This window comes from Taudactylus pleione, unplaced genomic scaffold (assembly GCF_031769625.1).
Source record: "Taudactylus pleione unplaced genomic scaffold, aTauple2 ptg000016l, whole genome shotgun sequence".
NCBI lineage: Eukaryota > Metazoa > Chordata > Amphibia > Anura > Myobatrachidae > Taudactylus > Taudactylus pleione.
Window position 1 is genome coordinate 11,329,438 of NW_028284418.1, and position 20,961 is coordinate 11,350,398.

Genomic DNA, 20,961 nt, shown 5'->3' on the forward strand with positions numbered 1-20,961 from the left:
ATGGTTCTGATTAATCATACACTTCCTGGAGTTGGTGTGTGTTAAGAAAGAAAAGTGGGCGTCTTTATACCAGCATACACTCACTCTGCCATCACTCTCTAAAACATAGAGGGCGTCCTTACACCAGACAGTGCGACCGCAGAATTTGCATACCCGACCCTTTTGGATGTGAGCGATTACGGCTTAGCATCCTGGTCTGGATCAACCCCTTAGTGCCACCCATGTTGCAGCATTTGCAAAACCTGCTTTGTTCCGCTACTTGACTGATTGGCTACTGCGTACCGAACACTATATTTAAGTACTAACCCACCCTTAGAAGAAGCCTTGTTCTATGCATATACCTTGGCAGCCTTGTTACATACTCAGGGAAAACAACTCCCTTCGATCTACCGCTCTAACATTTTATTTGGGATACCTATAATGCATGGTTAAGTGTCAATACACATTTAAAGAAAAATCCCCTTTCTTCCCCTTGCGTACCCTTTTTTTCTTCCCTTAGTAATCCTTTGTACGGAGTCAAAAGGATATTATGTCTAAATAAGACGTATTTGACCCTGGTGGCCATGTCTTTCATTTACACAGTTACAAGATAAATATGGTCTCTCTCGTTCCCAGGCACGTCATTATGTATAGTCACTAGACAACCTTTTATGGACCTCAGGCACTCCAGATGTTTTATCTCAAACACTTTCCTTTTGCCGATTGACTAAATTTACAATACGTCATCTTTACCATCTTTTTATTGAATTGACCACACAAGCTTGGTCCACTATTTATCAGAAATTGCACACAGAAATACCCGAGTTACCTGAATTTGAATCAATTCTCACAAATTTAGAGACTGTTCTGCTTATCCTTAAGATTCATCTTACAATATTGAATTAAACCTATATATCCCTTGCCCATAAGAAGTACTTTGCACCTTCAGATACTGGGAATTGCGTCAAATGTGGCCACTCAAATTAACTTTTATATTACTTAAACTCCACACTGAAACGATAAAACTACCTAAGAGTGCTGCCGCTTTCCTTTTCGCTGACTTCTCCTCCTGGGAGGCAGAATCCTCTTTAGGCTCTTGGAAGCCCTCCCTGAAGGTTATGGTAACAGTAGCCAACTAATTAATCCTTAAGCATTGGATCTCACGATCTTCTCCCACAATGAGTGAATGGAAGATCTCTGTGCTAGACGTACGTTATTGTGAGAGACGTATGGCTACCTTCAATATTGAAAAGGGAGTCTTGGCCTTCTTCAATAAATAGGGAGCATATATTGAGTGTCTTCCTACTCAAACCCAGACTACAATATGGAAGGTTTTTGAACATAAGGAGTGGTTTCTGCACGACAGGTCACTTAATGTAGTCTCCCGTTCCATTTTTATGTCTCTAACTGGAAGAATTTTTTTCTCTATTCTACTATGTTGAATAGTGATATACACATATTTCAGTCTGCTGTGTAATTGTATCTGGACATACCCCCTCTTTTTGGTGTGGTTTGACTTGTATTTTACTTCTTAGGATTCCTTAGGCTATTAGCTTTGTCCCCTCGTAATCAGGTCCCGTCGCGACATGGGTATATTATATTACCACTTTGTATTCTTATACATATTGCGTTACATTGCTGTTTTGATACTTCATCTTGCCTACGTATACTTGTTATATGTGCATTTCAGTATATTTGATGTCTATGGGCCTGATTCACTACCGTACACAATTGTGATTACGCACGCAATCAGCCGATTGTTGCGTACTGAGCATGCGTATGCATTGCTGTGTGCGAACTAGCCATTGCGATCGGGACCGCGATCGCAATGACTACGCAGACCCATCGCAGAGTGATTGACAGGGAGTGCTGTTTGTGGGTGGTAACTGGGGGGGTGGTTGGGTGAACCAGTGCGCCAGTGCGTTTCAACACCGTTGCAGGGGCATGCATAAATTATACACTGCGATGGCCTACGTAGCCTGAGGCCTGATAGCATGTGTGGTAGTTAGCAATTTCTGAGTGCATGGATAACAGCTATTGCATTCATAGTTGTGTCCTGTAGTGAATCAGGCACTATGTCTGTTCTGTGGGATTTGTTGTTCTTATTTTCCAGATATTGTTCAGGGATCTTTTTAAATCGCTCACACGTTAGAAACGGTATTCACATTTGTAAAGTTTTCTAATCATATTCTCTTCTATTTAAAGAAAAATTTAATTCTATGTAATTGTATCTCTACATTTATGTAGTTGTAATTCAAAGAAAACAGCAATCCCTATCTCTGTTTTATGTCAGGAAATAACGTAAACTACTGCTCAAATGTTATACTGTATTTTATTTCATTCTTGAGACGTACTGTATAATGTACATTTAATTTTGCTGTTCAACAAACAGATTAAAAAAAAAATAAGAATAGTGAAAACCCCATCAAAATCCGTCCAGTGGTTCAACAGATTAGCCCGATCGAACACACAGACCCCAGAACCGGGAACTTTATTTTATATATATATATATATATATATATATATATAAAGAAGGTCTAGAAGTAATTAAGAACTGTCCTTTTTTAACCATTTCATTATGTTTTCATAGAGTCCGGATTAAAGTGCCCCTGTGGGAGCCCCACCTGGGAGACCCTGTCTATAAAAGACAGCGGAGGAAGGTAAGGTCTGCGATAGTCATCGATCAGCCCATCATCGGGTAATGCAGCAGCATCTGCTGCCTTGGAGAGTGAATCATCACAGGATTCATTTTTAGGCAAACACACACCAAGCAGGGCTCATCGTGGAGGACCAATAATGGTTCAATGGCTAGCCTATTGTGAGCCTCACCAAATAAAGGCTCAGCTCATTCACCATAGCCATATATTTGCGAACCAGCAAGGCAGTCCAATGGCATAAAGAGCAGTTGATCACAAAACAGTAGTAGAGTTCAGGCTGGTGGAAGTAGATTCCTGAAGATGCCATGGTCCAATCAAAAGAACAGCAAGAGTGAAGCCAGACATCAAAGCCTTGGTGCAAAAAGAGGGATCCCTTGCAAAATAACTTAAACTTGCTCTCTGCTGCCCAGGTGAAGATACCAGGATCAACCAACAAGAATAAGAGGCACCAGTCAAGTTGAGGATATGGCATGGACCCCATCCAGCTGGTTCCTCTGAGTACCAGTCAAGGACAACGGAGCCAGTAATGCATAATTTTGTCTACAACAAAGCACTGCTGGGCAACCAAGACATCATTAATTAAAACCATTGGACCCATTGCAATACAATTAGGCCCACAGCCATTTGGTAGAGGTGCTAGGTCTTTACAATGTATTCTCACTGTCTGTATCTACAAAGCCCTAGCCCTATTGCCACCTGCAACAACCATGCCATCAATGCATTAACTCAGTGAAGTAGACACTTGGCCTACTGGGCACATGCATAGTGGCATCATTCATTTGCTTATTTCCTATTCATTTTCCTGCCAAAATGTAGTTTTCCCATTAAAATGCTCATCCTCCTGCATAAGATCTGTATGGAAAACTTGCAAATTAAGGGATATGATCTGCTCAGACAGAGATTTGGCCAACTCTTTCCTGGTCTACCCTGCAAATAGTCAGGCCCTCAATAGGTAGGCTAGGGAGATTGTTTTCTGATCACACTACCTGTTTGCATTGGTATGTATTGTTACCTGTAATTGCTGTATTTTGCATTGTACCTGTGATTATGTATATTGCTATCAAAATACACAACACCAGTTAGTTCAGTTGCTTGCTACCTGACCACGTAGTTGTTAGGGTGATTGATTATTCTTGTTGTTATTGCTGGTAGTTTAATATTACATTGGCCTGTCTGGGTGCTCACTCCTAGGTAGGTCCATAGAGTGTTTCTATCTTCTATGGCCCTCACACCTGTGCGAGCAAGGTGTTCGTGGTGGAACACTTCCCTACTATGAACACTTGAGTACTTCATTGTAGGACAGAGCAATTTCCCGCAAGTACATTAAGGTGTGATTGCACTGCCATATTCCCATAGGGTGTGTGCAGGGCCTCACCTCCCTGCTTTGTTTGGTTCTTTCATCACCACTTCTATATGCTGAGCTGCAGGCATCTTGTAATGGATATTGGCATAAACAGTATTTAAACATGATCTTTATGTGACAAAATCTGCAGCAGTCTCAATGTGTTTTGTAACTAGCTATGCAAATATGTTGTCCAATTTCTCATCTAAAAACAGTTATCGCTAAGATCTTTAGATGCTGGTACAAGCATGACATGAGGGCGACGAGAATTCATATGAAAGTAAACACAAGCCAAACTTTACTCTCATTGGTTTTCAATTACTTTTTTGTGTGACTGTTCTGGTTTTTGTAAGGAGGTCATTAGATTTGGGGGCCTTCTAAAGACTGAAGAAGAGGACAATTGGAGATGTTGCCCATAGCAATCAATCAGCATTGAGGTAGCATTTATCAAGTACATTCTATAAAAGGATAGGTAGCAGCTGATTGGTTGCTAAGGACAAAGGGCCTGATTCAGACCCGCTCGCGAGCGGGTCGATGTTAGGCTACTGCGCATGCGCATGTCGGATCCGGCTCCGATGTGCGCATGCGCGAGACCCGGCTAGCGACGGGCGCTCTGCCGCTCCGGGTCTCGCACCAAAGGGGACGGCTGTTGATTTTGATCGACAGCTTGCACCGTTTTGGAGGCGTGGCGTGGGGGTGGCTTCACAAATGGAGGCGTTCCCATGCGAACGCCTGCCATTTGTGGGCGGCCCCCCTGACATCACCAGTGATGTCAGTGGGAGAGCTTCCGGCTCTATTAGAGCCAGAAGCTCTCTGGGGCTTGCGGCCATGAGACCCTACCACTAGGGTCTCGTCGCAAGCCTGATGGTCGCGATGGTCTTGACCATTGCGACCACCATCCTGGCCGCTCGCAATAGCTGTGGGTGGTCACCCACAGCTATGCGAGCGGCCAGGAGGCCGCTCCAAAAAAAAAAAAAAAAAACCCTGATTCAGAGCGAGCGCTTTTTCAGAGCGTCTGGCTCTGAATCAGGGCCAATGTCTGAGCTTATCCACTTCTACATTCTATAGAAGACTTGATACATCTCCCCCTTAATCACTAAACAGTGAAGTATATTTAAAAATAGTATAAGAAAATGTTGCTCTTGGCGTTTTGAGGTATTTGATCATCAGGGCCGCCTGAGGGAATCTTGTACTTATTGAGCCCCTCCAGACTGGCATGAGGCAAAAGCCTGGTGCAGTCTCTTCTAGTTCCCCCTACCCACACTACCTAGGGCATGTGAATGGCAAAAGGCTTTGCTAGAAGAGGTGTGACCATGTGGATCAATAGGAATCTATTGGTCACACAGTCACTAACCCGCCTATAACCTGGCTCATCTGACCGTGGATGGGCAGATGAAGCTGGGGTTCTTTCTGCTCCCACCATTGCCCTCCCTCTCCCTTTTGACACCCTAGGGCAGTGGTTCTTAAACTCGGTCCTCAGGACCCCAAACAGTTCTCCAGGTTACGCAGCAGGTGCACAGGTGAATTAATTACTCACTGACAAATTTTAAAAGATCCACAAGTGGAGCTAATTATTTCACTTGCGATTCTGTGAGGAGACCTGGAAAACATGCACTGTTTGGGGACCTGAGGACAGAGTTTGAGAATCTGTGCCCTAGGGTATCTTTTTTCAGAAACTTACAATATTATGCAGAGTGCTGAATACCAGTAAGAAAAAAAGTAATTCATTGCTAGTAAAGCTGCATACACACACAATGATTTTTTGAATGATTATCATTAAACGATATCGTTTAATGATAATCGTTTGAAAAAAATCGTTCACTTTCTGAGTCAAACGATGAACGATTATCGTTCATGCGCGTTCACGTTTGTAGTTTGTAGTTCAGTCAGACTTGTCAACTGAACGATTTAGGGATTAAGGGAATATGCAAAAATAGTTTGTAGTTCAAAAAAATCGTTACTTATACTTTAAAAAATCTGACAGATAATCTGACAGAAAATCGTACATAAAATCGTTGGTAACAAAATCGTTGTGTGTGTATGCAGCTTATGAAGGGGGACTACCTGGAACAGTGATAGGGTTAGTTATCATTGTATGTGACCAATTATGCCTAGGATAATGACTGTAAACAATGGTGAGAGGCGTGTATCTGTAAATTGTTACAACACATTTTTAAAAACAGTGATATTCTTATAATACAAAATAAATACACATATAGCAAATTGTCATGGGCAGATATCATAATACTTTTTTTTTGCATAGCAACATTTTAGAAGCAATGTAATGTTTGTATCATTACCATGTAAGAACACAATGTTAACAAGCTTCAGCAGGCGCCACTTTCTATACAGAATTGGGAATATTTATATTAGAAAATTGCCCATGTACTTGTCCAAGATTTGGTGCCTCACGTTTCTGATCTAGGATGTTGTCTGTGCAGCTTTGCTCTTAATGTGGTTCACCACCTAATTTATTTTTTTATTTTCCCAGTCCCATCCAGCAATCCAGGAACTCTGTCAAGGGTAATAGGCAGAACAGGACTGCAGACAGCCTGCAGCAGAGAAAATCAGTGCTTATAAGATATGTCTAGTGTGTATTATTAAAGTGGGCTATTCTACAAGCAGAGTGAGAAACACATTTAGGTGGGGAACTAGTTTAGGAGATTGTTACAATTTTATTCTCTTATTCGGCTCAGTAATGAGCAGGTGAGAGGTCACTTAGCAAAGGTATTAACTTCTTGATAATTAAAACTGTTCCTTGCAGTATGTTGGTAGAAATTTGCAATGGTATATCAGTTCGTGTCACACCCACTTTACTATAACCTGCATGCTTATACATTGCAGGTCTCAGTTACAGGTCTGTTCCCTGTACAGTATGTACACAAGAAAACAGTGAGTTTACATGCATACATCCATCTGAAACACAGTAGGACTTGTGCCAGGTGTACATTAGGTGTGAAGTTTCAATGGCCTGCCATACATAAATATGCAAATGTCCCACCTGGTGGGAGATGTATTGAGACGCCCACCTGCGGCTTTGTAAATCCAAGCTTTCGTGTAAAATGCTGAATCATCTGCTTGCAGTCACGCACCATCGGTCACAGATCATTTGATGGTTACAGTCCTGAGTGAGTCTATGGTCCTGTGGCCGTGGGAATTGAGACACCGGTGACATATTCCTTGCATGCGAGATATCAGTCGCAGGGTGTGACAACCCCCCCCACAAAACGGTTGCGACATGCCTGCATTCTTTGCTGCCCCAAAAGCTTCCTGACTGTTAATCTTACTGGGAGTAAATAGCTGGTGCGAGCAACTACGGTAATCTACTTCGCCTTAAACAAATGTACAGGTTTCCGATGATCGCTCAGCTTCAAAAACTATGTAGGCGGCGGTGTAGATTATCCATCAGAACATGACTGTCTGGATCAGTGCAACTGCATCTCTAGAAACAGTCGCTGGCCATGTCCACGTCTTTTTAGCAACCCCCCGTTACCTCCCAGGAACGCCCACTGAAATCTCCAGCTCTTGCGTCCAAATTCGATCTGCAGTTTAGAGTGGTAACCATCAGGACGTGTGCGCAGTGTGACAGGGACGCATGCACCATAGACATATTTATAATGGGTGCAGGGTGTGCAGTGCCTCCAGAGTATACTTACCTTGTGCCGGCAAGCTGGTCCCTCCTCCTCCTCCCAGTGACATCTTCGGAAGATGGCACAGCCTAGTAAACGCAAAGACTCTGGCACTGTACCACAGCAATCTTGTGCACATGCACTATATTCCTGAATATCACTGGCAAGATGGCATCACGGAGGAGGAAGGACCCACTTGCCGGCATAAGGTAAGATGTCTTGCTGGGGTGGGGTGGTTAATACGCCCCTGGCATGCCCAGACTGAGAACATCAGCACTTTCGTGTTGCATTGACATTAGGTGCCCATCTGAATCAGGCGCACCATGAGTTGGAGGACCTGATGCAGAGGTGCACAAGTGTCCCCATTGTGTCTGTGCAGAGACACAGTTCTAATTTCAGGAGCAAAATGTAGTGGGCGTTCCTGGGCGGCACACACATGGAGATGGCTCCTAATATGAGCGTGCCACGAGCGTGTTGGCTCGACCACTCTCATAGGATCCCATACATGGCCGGAGAAACTCCACCTGCCATAGGCCTGGTGCAAGTTTCAATGATATGACCTATGGTGGCGTCTAAGGAAGCACCAATCGATATTACAGTGTGTATTGACGCTGAATGTGTGGGGATCTCAGTCCTTCGGACACATGGATGTACACAATGTAAGGACTTTGTCGCAGCATTTACATAAAGTCACAGAACGACATCTGCTAATAGGCATTTCTCTCTCCACCTCTGAATCAGACCCGGAGTGTTCAATACACAATCACCCTATCAGGAGCAGCTAGAAAATGCTACTGGGCGCCATCTTAGAATTGCACCAGCCCTCCAGCACAAGCAATAGATATGCCTCCTCAAAGTTTGTATCTCAGGATATGCCCACGTGTAATTGTGTAGCAATTACGTGAACCTGCCCTCACTGTAATCTAACTACCCTTCACCACCACTTTGCACCCTCACCAGGTTTAAAAACAAAAAGAGCATGTAGAAAACAGCAAAAACATTGTCTACAGATTATCAATAGGAAATGGAGCAGAGACAGTTGTCCTAATTCATCCAAATGTACTGTGGACTAATCTACTCTGAGTGCTATCTGAGCCTCCAGCAGTGGAGGCTCCAGAGGTGGGGCTGCAGATCAGTCCAAAATTCAAATAGGGGAGCCACACCAACTGCCAGCTCAAATGCTGCCAAACATCACTGGCTGGGACTCACTGGCAGTTGGTGTGGCTCCCCTATTTGAATTTTGGACTGCCCTGCAACCCCACCTCCGGAGCTGACACTGACCAGCGATCTATATACTTTTATTTTGTGTAAATCTAATACAAATATTTTCAATGCACAGAATGGTCAGTTTTCAATAAAATGTTTTAGTTGCACTATGTAGCGCTCTCTTGCCTCCCCTTCTTCATAGACAATTTGTCTGAGCAAAGAAGTATAGAAAGGGTGTGGGCAAAGGGAAGCACGGGTCTCATAGGATATTAGTGCATCTGAGCATGGAATCAGTATTTATTGCCGGCTGTTGGGATGCCTCCTGTACCAATACCGACAGCGGCATTCCGATGGTTGGTATCCCAACAGGGGTTCCGGAAAGTATACTTACCCTCCCCCCTTCTCCCCCTAACCCTCTCTGCTTATAGCCTTGCCCTCCCCACCCCACACCCTAACCCTCCCCGTTAGTACCTAAACCTAAGTCTCCTCCCTTCGTGCCTAAATCTAACCTTCTCCCCTTAGTGCCTAACCCTCTCCCCTAGGGGTGCCTAACCCTAACCTCCCCCCCACAAACCTAACGCCAATCTCACCATGTAACCTAAACCTAACCCTCTCACCCTGCGGCTAACACTAAGGACGCCCCGGACTTACCTCGTTCAGGCAGCCGTCCTTCTGTGTTCTGTGTGCTAACTACACCCCCTGAGCACATCTCATTGTTTAGATATAGGGGGTGATAAAGAGGTGGACACTATGGCAGTAGCAGCTATGTGTTTTGGAGCAGACGCTACTGTATCTTTATGGTAATGCCGCGGCCAATGGGTGTCCTCCCGAGGAGGCCTCTTACAACGTAGAGAGAGGGATGGCCATTAGGGTCTCCCCCAAACCCCTTGAAAAGTTACACATACAGAATAAAAACACAGAATGCTGTGAATATGTGAGTATGAGACCAAAATGTGAAATGAATTCAATAAATAGTGCCACAAAAGCCTCAGCTTTTCAGCTGAGAATATGAAAACTGTCATTGCTTCAGTAAAAATGTTGCGGCATTGCCTGAAAAAGTGAAGTGCATAGTGCAAAATGCCTTTCTCTGTACACAGGTGCTGGCAATCATAAAGTCCTTATTCAGGCACCCCCAGAACTGGCAACATTAGGGATCAAAGCAACTTGGGCTTCAGGCAGCCTTTTGGCTGGAGGACAAAGTGATGACCAACTGCCTACTGGATACACTTTTATCCATAGCACACATACAGTAAGCCCCTGATCTTAGCCAAAAAGTCCTCACTGACCCATACCCATGGGATGAAAGAGAAAGTGTCTGAGCCATGCCTGGACGTTTGACTGAAGCTAGGTGTCAGAGAGGTATGATACGCATGCATCATGCATCCATGGGAACAGGGGTTACATACGGGCTTGATATATAAGTATTCCTTTAAATAGAGTGCTTCAATCAAAATCATGTCAGTGATCAACTTTATTTTCTCGCACTAGAATAATTAACTTGGTTCTTATCTAGGTGAGTCTTCAGTACCATAATCAGTGATTTCTTTCTTTTTCGGAACAGTCTAAAAAAGATTTTTTTTCTGAATATTGGATAGATCACAACAACACTAAACAGTGTATTTCTACCATGATTTGTTCTGACATTCCCAGAGCACAGAGTTTAATGGGAAATTTAGCCAGGACATAGACACAGTTAGGCCTTTGCTATCAGAAACACCTTATTTCTGTCAGTGCAGATAAATAAATGCTGAAAAAAGCAGAAGAACAAAAGAATGGAGGTCATTTATGAAGTACAATAAGACCGAGGCACGGAGCCAATGCCTTTTTCTGATGGTACTCAGCGATACGCAGCACGGGCACATTTTCTCTGGTAGAACTTTTAATTCTTATAACTAGTTCCGAAAACAGGAAGAAATTATTTCAGGAAATAATAAAATAAGCATCGAAAGAATATGGAAGCTACTACAGATCTTATATCAACTTGTAATTTTAGGAGTATTGGTACCTTTTCTCCTGAGCACTGGGACCTTTTTCATAGAAGAGCATTGATTAGATGATGGCAGTGTTTCTGTAGGTGCAGAGGGGATGCGGTCAGAATGCTGGTGCCGGAATCCCGAAGGTAAACAGCGGGGTTAGGGGAAGGGTTAGTGGTGGAGCTAGGGTTAGGCACTAGGGGGAGGGTTAGGGATAGGCCCTAAGGGGACAGGGTTAGGTCTAGGGTGCGAGGTGTGGGAGGTTAGCTTTAGACACTGGGGAGGGACGGTTAGGGTAGGGAGAAGGGGAGGGTTAGGATACCTAATGACAGGTGTCGGTAGCCTAACCCTGTCGGGTTGCCGGCGTCGGGATACTGAATGCCGGGATCCTGAGCCACCGGCATCCCATACCCACCCCGATGCAGAGTTTATCCCCATCAATGGGAGGAATTGAGGGATGTAAAAAAGATCCATGGATAAATATGGTATGCAGTCATTATGTCGACATTCAGAATATCAACACCAGAATGTCGACATGCCTGAAAAGTCAACAGTGAAAATGTTGACATACAATACATATGTCGACATAAGAAACATATTGACATTGTGCATGTCGACACATCATCCATGTCAGCATTCTGCGTGTCGATATTCAGACCATTTTGACAATTCATAGGGCCTGATTCAGACCCTCTCGCGAGCGGCTGTCCGCTCGCAAGTGGGTCAATGTTCTGGACTGAGCATGCGCACGACGGAGGGAGCTCCGTCGTGCGCATGCGCCAGACGCGACGAGCGAAGGAAAGTCCTTCGCTTTTTGTGTCTGATCAAAGGGGGCGTGCTGTCGATGTTGATTGACAGCACGCCCCCTTTGGTAGGCGTGCCGGGGGTGTGCCTCCCTGATGGGGGCGTTCCCACGGGAACGCCTCCCGTCAGAAGCCGGCCCACTGACATCACTAGTGATGTCAGTGGGAGTGATTTTGGCTCTGATAGAGCCAAAATCACTCCGGATCTTGCGGTTGAAAACCTCAACCGCAGGCTCCGGCTCGCAGTTTCGATGGTCGCGATGGTCAAGACCATCGCCGGCCATCAACCTGCACGCTAGTATAGCCTGTGGGTGGTGACCCACAGCTATATGAGCGTCCAGGAGGACGCTCCATTTTCATGGAGGCCGGCCCTCATTCAGAGCGTGCTCTCTGCTCAGAGCGTCCGGCTCTGAATGAGGGCCATAGTTCATACCACACCCGATAAATATTTGGTGGGTGAACCAGAGCACCACAATTTAAATATTAAGAGGTTGAGAGGATACATTTTGGTGACAGTACTTGCTGTGCAGAGCGGCATATATTGAATTTTGCACCAGCTCTAAAATAGTGGAGATCAGTTTTGCCCTGCACATGAGACACATATTATACCATCCAGCTGCACTGCAGTAGAGAAGCTCTTTTCCCCCAATGTATATAAAAAAATTGAAACGCAAAAATGTAATACAAACAGTTTAAGCTTCCCCTCATTCTCATTATAAATAAACCCATACATTGTGTCTCAAATCTGTCTAGTTTGCATCTTTTGCCTGTAAACTTACCCCTGCCAACTGTCTCCATGGACTGTGGGCCTGATTCAGAGCCGCTCGTAAGCGGCCGCTCGTTCGCTCCGTATGGGTTGTAATGAGCATGCGCCAACCAGTCATTGCGGTCGGAAATCGAGCGCTCACAAAACAGCGAGTGCCTGCTAATTTGAGTGACAGGATGAGGCGTTTGTGGGTGGTAACAGGGGAAGGTGCTTGAAAACGGGGAGTGGAGATCCGAACGCAGGCGTGCCAAACGGTCAAAACGGGCGTTTTAAGGGTGTGCAAATTAATAAAGCAGCATCATCGGCCACGTCACTTGTTTGTTTCTTAGCCTGAACTGTTCGCATGATTGCGGTAGGAAAATCCAACCACAAGCACTGCGAGCAGTTCAGACGCCTTTCGATGTACTTGATTAATCTAATAAATAGCAGAGATGACATAGGATGCGAGCGGCCAGGGGGCGTCTTTACAAAATAGCGAGCGCATGTTTCGTTCGCTCGCTCAGACATAGAGGCGTCAACAGACCGCAAAGAGCGAGCGCTCAATTTAAATAGCCGGCCCCTTTTTCTGAACGAGCGAGCGCAAATAGCGTCCGGCTCTGAATCAGGCCCTGTATGTGCTCTGATCATGTTGGCTGCAGCACCTCTCCCTGCATTCCTTCCACGGTGATTATTTCACCTGGGTCCTTTCCTGTCTGTGAACACTGCTAGCCCTGATTGGAATCACAGGTGTAGTTCTGACTCAGTGCTGCAGAGATGAGTACTCCCTCTGCATGTTGTGCCTTCCACCACTCAGAATGCTACTGCCAGACCACCTGTCCATATCCACCAATTGCAGCCAGACCCAGGGTATATATATCCTCCCCTGATAGCATTCTGGGCCTGAACATCTCATTACTTCCGGGGTGTATGGTTCGTGCTGATTCTGTATCCAAGTGTATCCCTAAAGCCTGCTACAGCAACTCCTGGTGCAATCCAAAAAACCTGCTACAGCAACCCCTGGTGCATTCCAGAAAACCTGCTACAGCAACCCCTGGTGCAATCTAGAAAACCTGCTACAGCAACCCCTGGTGCAATACAGAAAACCTGCCACAGCAACCACTGGTGCAATCCAGAAAACCTGCTACAGCAACCCCCGTGCTGTCGATCCTGACGTCCTGCTAGCATCAGCTAATAGTGAGTTCCTGTGCTTCTGACCTTATTCCTGTGCTCTGCTAGCCCTACTCCTGGTTGGTCCCTGGCACCCTGCAAACCTGCTTCGTGCTTCCTGCTGTGGATCTACTCCTGCCCCTTCTACCTACCCACTCCCTCCCTGAACCTAAATTCCAAACCTACCCATTCCTTCCTGAACCTGTAATTCCCAATTATCCAATCCAGCCTGCACCTGAGTTCCAACCTTTGTCACAGCATTTCCGGATCACCCTGTTTAACCCTCGTCTCAGCATTACCTGATTTCCCTTCAGCCATTGTCACGTTATTCCAGTCCAGAGTCAAGTTCCTGTCATATCAGTTCTATCCACATTGTTCCAGTCCAGAGTCAAGTTCCAAGCTCATCAGTTCAAGCCACGTAGTTCCAGTCCAGAGTCAAATTCCTAGTTCATCAGTTCAACTCAACAAGTATTCCTGCCGGTCCCAGTCCGGTTCCTCCTAGTTCCTGTCATTTATCATAAAAGGCAGTTTTCACTGCTACACAAATCTTGCAAATAGAGCTATCTACGTCATCTGTGGTTCCAGTCATGCCGGTCTCTGTTGAATCCCGATCACTACCTGAGACAGGTAACTCGCAGACACCATTTGTGACACATTGTCCTAAATCCATCAGTTTGAAAAAAATAAAAAAATTAAATGTTTTATTCACTTAATAGAAAGGACATTCTACAGTACAGAATTGGTATGAAATACTGACGGCTGAATAGCCGCCGGTTCTTATACCGACGCCGGAAGCCTGAAGTGAGGAGATCCCAACAGCATCCGGTAAGTACTGTGACCCTCCCCCCCTAACCCTAACACTCCCTTAGGGGTGCATAACCTCTCCCCAGTGGTCCCTAACTCTGTGGCGTCACAAGGGGGGGTACGGGCCGCACCCAGGAGTCACCCGCCAAGGGGTGACACCAAGGTGCAGGCTCCCTCTTAGTGACAGGAGCCGGGTGCTGCACTGTGTATTAAGTGCAGCACTCTGCTCCTGTCACAGTGAGGGAGCCAACACTCTGCACCTCCGGCACCCCCCCACCACCCCAGTGATAACAACCACGGGCCGGGGTTCGGGCCGCAAAGCCACGCCCCTTCCACGAGGCCATGCTCCTCCCACGAGGCCATGCGCCTGTCCACGGGGCCATGCCCCCATTTCAGCATAGCATCCCTCGCCGCACCGGGTGTCACCACGGGACGGACGCCACTGCCCTGACCCTAAGCCCCCCGGGGGTGCCTAAACATAACCCCCCCCTTCCCGCACATTAAAACCTAACCCTCCCGAGGGGGTACCTGACCCTAACTCCCCCTTCCCCTAGCCTAACCCTCCCTGGGTGTGCCTAACCTTAAGTCCCCCTAGGGGTGTCTAAACTTAACTCTTCCCCCCCCCCCCCCCCCCCGCCATCCCGTGGCTACAAGCTAACACTCTCCGGCTTATCTCGTTTGGGATGTCGGGATTTCTGCATGGGGCTAAAGATAGGCAGCGGCATTTTCGTCGGTATTCCGATGGCCGGCATACCGGGTGGCGGTAATTTAACCGCATACCCTACAGGACATTGGTAGCGGCATTGACAGTGAGGCAGCGTTTACTGATTATTATAATTTCACCTCCCTGTAAACTTATGCAAAAGTTTAGTTTGTGAGAACGCTGAGAAAGGATGCACCTTGCTACAATATGTTTATCTGTGCCAAACCAAAGTCATTTGCGCCCAGTACACTTCATAAAGTCCACATTTTTAAATTATATAGATAGATTGTGCTTAGAAATAGCATTTTTCTTTGCTTGTTTTTCTTTTATATGGTCCTAAAAATATATGCATTTCAATTTGTTTGTGCCATTAAAATTCTCCTTCATTTATATTTGTGTGCAGTAAATACAAACCTACCACATGAATTAGAAACCATAAAGTATATGCATTTGTGCAGTACATTTCTACCTACACATCTGTACCACATCTGTGCATGATATAAGGTGCACGCAGCATATCTTCATTAAGCATTTTGGAACAGCTATGCATGACCTTTATATAATGCCAATTGTTCCTAATTTCCAGGAACAGTCCCAGGTTTTAAAGATATCTCCCTGGAAATGTCTTATTATTTGTGAATATTGACCAATTGTACAGCAAATGTAATTCTTTATGTATACTTCATGTGATTTTCCCCATCTTTAGCTATTATGCATGCTTTAACATTTTAAAATTATTTCAAATTCCATTTGTAAGAAGAGTAATAAACATTTCCTATATAGATATTAGTGCACCTTTTAGTCTAACGCTGTCTCCTAACCCTAAGTGTAGACTAACCCTAAATGCAGCCTAATGCTGGGCATACACGGCAAGATAAAATGTCTGTCAGACCGACAGACATTTTATCTGGCCGGCTGCCAGCCGCAGATGTCCGCGGCATACACTGTGAGGGAGGAGGAGACATTTCCCTGTTCCTTCCGTAGGAAGGAACACAGGAAATGTCTATCTGTCGGCTGCGCTGGGCATACACTGCCCGATGCGGCCGACAGTTACCGGGTAAATATCGCATCGGACGGACATGCTGGACAATCCAGCATGCCCGACCGAGCAATATTTAACCCTCGGTCGCGCCCCCCACGCTACAATTATCACGGCGATCCGCCGATATCGGGCGGATCATCCCGATAATTGCAGCGTGTATGGCCAGCATAACTCTAACATTAATTGGAGCCTAACCCTAAAACTTTTGTCGATATTGTGACTGTTGACATTTGAGAATATCAACATAATGTAAGTGTTGACATTGTGAATGTCAACATGTTAAATGTTGACATTCTGAGCTCAATCCAATTAGTTGCGTGATCCCTCACTGAGCTATATGCCGCACTTACGGTACTTCCGGACTTAGATTTTTGATGGCAGCCCCATAGGCCTGTAACTGAACCTCCTGGACAACAGATGGAAATTGACAAATCCACTTTACCCTTGACTAGGGTGTTAATTCCAAATGGGTTCACTCATTGCCTAATGATGGTTCAGGCCAAACAATGCCACCCAACACGTTCCGTCAGTACTTAGACTTCATCAGCAGTGTGGTCAGACAAGGGGAAATCCAAATATGATATGTCTCCTCAGCAATTCATTCTATTAACACCATCCTGACCAATCTAGACTTCTTACTGCTGGCGATATCTATATTATCACTGGCAGTAATCAATTTTATGCATAGGGCAAGCATTGCAAGCCCAATTGCTGATAATAAGGCTATTTTATAAACAGACCCAAAGGCGTCGCTATCATATGTGCAGGGGATTGCTATGGGGCCCGACCAGTCCTCCCAGGGCCCACCTCTCCCACTTCACCCAATCACACCGCACCATAGCTAGCCTGCTGGGAGTGAGTGAAAACCAATGGCCGCGCCAGGCTTGCCCCTCCTCTCAGCATCAGAAAGAATTCCTGCGCTGGCCAGCCCCCTTTTCCCAGTGTCAGACAGTTGGATCGCGTTGGGAGCAAAAAAAAAATTAATTGGGTTCCATTTTGCCACTGATGGCAGAAAACCATTGGCTCTCTGCCATAAATGGCAAAACCATCGACCACCGGTAGTAAACCATAAATATTTGTAAACTATCGATGGTCGATGGCTAGACTAGAGGAGTTTACACTGCCCTGACAGCAGCAGCTCACGCAGTCAAAAAGAAACAGCAGCTTGCTCATTCTCTCCCCCCCCCCCCCAAGGGAGAGATGAGCGCCCGCACTGAGCTGTGACAGCCTGCAGTAGTGCAGACTGCAGAAGAGTTCACATTAGGAGGTGGGCCTGACCAGGTGGTATACTAAAGCTGGCCACACACTAGACCAATTTACATCCAACCAGCCAACTTGATGATTGGTTGGAATGAAAATCTGGTAAGGAATGAAAGCAAATGACAATCAGCAATTTGCTCCCAAATGCCGGAAAATGAACAAAAACTGTTGTTTGAACAAATTGTTTAGATCAAACATTTAACAAACTTGTCTGACGACCATTTTCATCTGTTTTCTGGCATTTAGGAGCAAATTGCTGATCATCATTTACTCCCATTCCTTACCAGATTTTCATTCCAACCAATCAACAAGTTGGATGTAAGTTGGTCTAGTGTGTGGCCAGCTTTACTCTAGGAGAATGCTGTGCAGAGAGGTGACTCTCTAGCAGCTGGGGGAGTGCCCTTTCTAAATTGTGCTATGGAACCCTAACATTTTTAATTACGCCCCTGAACAGACCCTATAGTCTCTTTATCTCATCACTCCTCTGAGTTGTTTAATTACAATGAATAACAATTAACCATGAAAGTTGTTTTAATAAAGAGGGTGAATCACGAAGATAAAGATAATAATTGCTTAGACATGACTTGTTCTCCTTAGTGGAACAGTTACAGCACGTAAGTAGGCTGCAATCCTATCTCACAAGTAACAAAATTCAGGGTATTATGTATGTATGGATGCACCACGCATAGCCAAGCACGATTTCTACTAGCTGTTAAAGACACCCATGGGAAGTTGGGAACATTTATAAAAGTGTTCTTTCATTGTTGAATAGACAGTAGATAAAAAAATGTTTTCCGTTGCCTGAGAATAAACTAGAATATTAAAAACATCACACTAGAATAAGAAGAGAAATAAGAATGTTATGAAATAAAGAGCCCATATATTCTGGTAATACCTCATCTTGTAACTATAGCCTTAGTAATTTATGTCTGTGGGAGTTTCCAGGAGTCTGACAGCTTATTGACATAGCTATTACAGAATATTTTGGGGGATGAAGGGAATTCCTATGCTAGAGTTGATTGCATGGGAGGATGAAATCAAGATTTACAGCTGCCATTCCAAAAGGAGAGCTTCAGAAATATGGCTGCATCAAATTCACTCCTTTCAATATGATGTCTCTGACTCACTGTAAATTATGTATCAGCCAATTCAATGAAGGAACGGTATTACAAGAGGTGCGGGATTACTGCAGATGGAGGTATGCTGAGGGAATAAGTAATGCAGTGTGTATGCATTTGTTTCTCTAATGAAAAACCTTTCTGACAAAGCACCTGCAAGGTCTAGTTATCAAAGGGGGCAAAATCCTTATTGTGGGTATTTTTGCTTGCAGTATTGCTTGGTACTGCATTAGACAATAAACAACAACCCCACCATCAACAACAACCCCACCTGCAACAAAGTTTGCTATTGAAAGCAAGGGAAAACATATATACCATTTATTGTACCCACAGTCAATGCTACTATTTGAATAACGTAAGGGGCCATGTTTAGGGGTCACCTAAAACACTAGTACATAATGTCACTGAATCAGTGTTTTATTTTCCCCATGTCACTCCCATGTTGAGTGCTGGTCATGGATGGACTGGGAAATTAAAGTGGTCATGGAATTATTGTAAAAGTTGCCTCATGTACAGTAGGTGGGATCAAATTAATGATGGGCAGTACCAAATAAATGAAGGTAAGGGCTATCACAAACATATGCAGGGTTAAAATAAATTTTAACAAAGAAAACACAATTGATCACATTGCCTCTGCCTACCTGTACCCAAAGCATAGAGCATCCTAGTGACATACAGTACAGAAAGTATCTACAATACTGAGAGCATCCCAGTGACTGTTATAGAAAACATACCAGGGATACCATACAATCCGCAGCGTCTCTTCACCACCCTGAACTCCCTCCTCTGCCCATCCCCTCCTCGCCTTCCCTCCTTGCTCTCTGCCCTTGACTTTGCTTACTACTTCACATCTAAAATTTACTCCATACGTCAGGATATCATATCCCACCAGTCCCCCAGCACTACACCTCCTCCTTTCCCGGGTCATCCCTCCCCTTCCATTTTACCTACACTAACATCCTTCTCACCCGTATCTGGAGAGGAAGTCATGGCCCTTATCCAGTCCTCCCCCCCCCCTTCCACCTCCCCCTTGACCCTATCCCTTCACGTCTCCTCCGCTACCTCTCTTCCTGTGCCTGTTCCCATCTTGCCCACCTCCTCAATCTCTCCCTCTCATCTGGCACTGTCCATTCTGCATTCAAACATGCCCTTGTCTCCCCCATTCTTAAAAAACCTACTCTTGATCCTAACACTCTCGCCAACTACCGACCCATCTCTCTCCTCCCTTTTGCATCCAAACTCCTTGAGCGTATTGTTTATAACCGCCTTACCAGCTTTCTTTCCTCCCACTCCCACCTTGACCCTTTTCAGTCTGGCTTCTGTTCTCTCAACTCCACAGAAACTGCCCTCACTAAAGTCAGCAATGACCTCCTTGCTGCCAAATCCAAAGGCCACTACTCTCTACTCATTCTCCTTGACCTTTCTGCTGTTTTTGACACTGTGGACCACCCTCTCCTGCTGCAAATCCTTCACTCCCTTGGTCTACGTGACACTGCCCTCTCCTGGCTATCCTCCTACCTTTCTGATCGATCCTTCTCTGTCTCCTCTCATGGCCTATCTTCCCCCCCACATCCTCTCACAGTAGGTGTTCCCCAAGGTTCTGTTCTTGGACCACTCCTTTTCTCCCTCTATACATCCTCTCTAGGTGAACTCATCAGCTCTTTTGACCTCCATTATCATCTCTATACTGACGACACTCAGATCTACCTTTCCTCCCCTGACATCTCTCCCTCTCTCCTCACTCGGATCTCCAACTGTCTTTCTGCTATATCTTCCTGGATGTCCCAGCGATTTCTTAAACTTAATATGTCTAAGACTGAGATGATCATCTTCCCACCCTCCCACATAACCTTATCTCCCACTATTTCTTTAACAATTGACGGCACAACTATCTCCTCTAGCCCCAAAGTGCGCTGTCTTGGAGTTATCCTGGACTCCTCCCTCTCCTTTAAACCACATATCCAGAACCTCACAGTCCTGTCATTTCCATCTTAAAAATATTTCCAGGATCAGACCCTTTCTCACCCAGGATGCATCTATGACGTTAATACACTCACTGGTCATCTCAAGATTGGATTACTGTAACCTTCTCCTATCTGGCCTCCCCAAATCCCATCTCGCTCCTCTCCAGTCTATCCTTAATGCTGCTGCATGGCTTATCTTCCTCTCCAAATGCTCTACATCTGCCTCCCCTCTCCTACAAGCCCTCCACTGGCTCCCCTTCCCCTTCAGAGCCCAATTCAAGGTTCTCACACTCACTTACAAAGCCCTCACACACTCCTCTCCCATTTACATCTCTGACCTCATCTCGCTTCACTTTCCTGTCCGCCCTCTTCGTTCAACAAATGCACACCTCCTCTCATGCCAGCTGATTACTTCCTCCCACTCCCGCCTCCAAGACTTTGCCTGTGCCGCTCCCCACCTCTCTACAATCCTTCAAACGGGCTCTCAAGACCCACTATTTCATCACCGCTTTCCAGCTCTCATCCTAACTTGCTACTACATGCTCCCTCCTCCCTGTCTTCCCCATCTG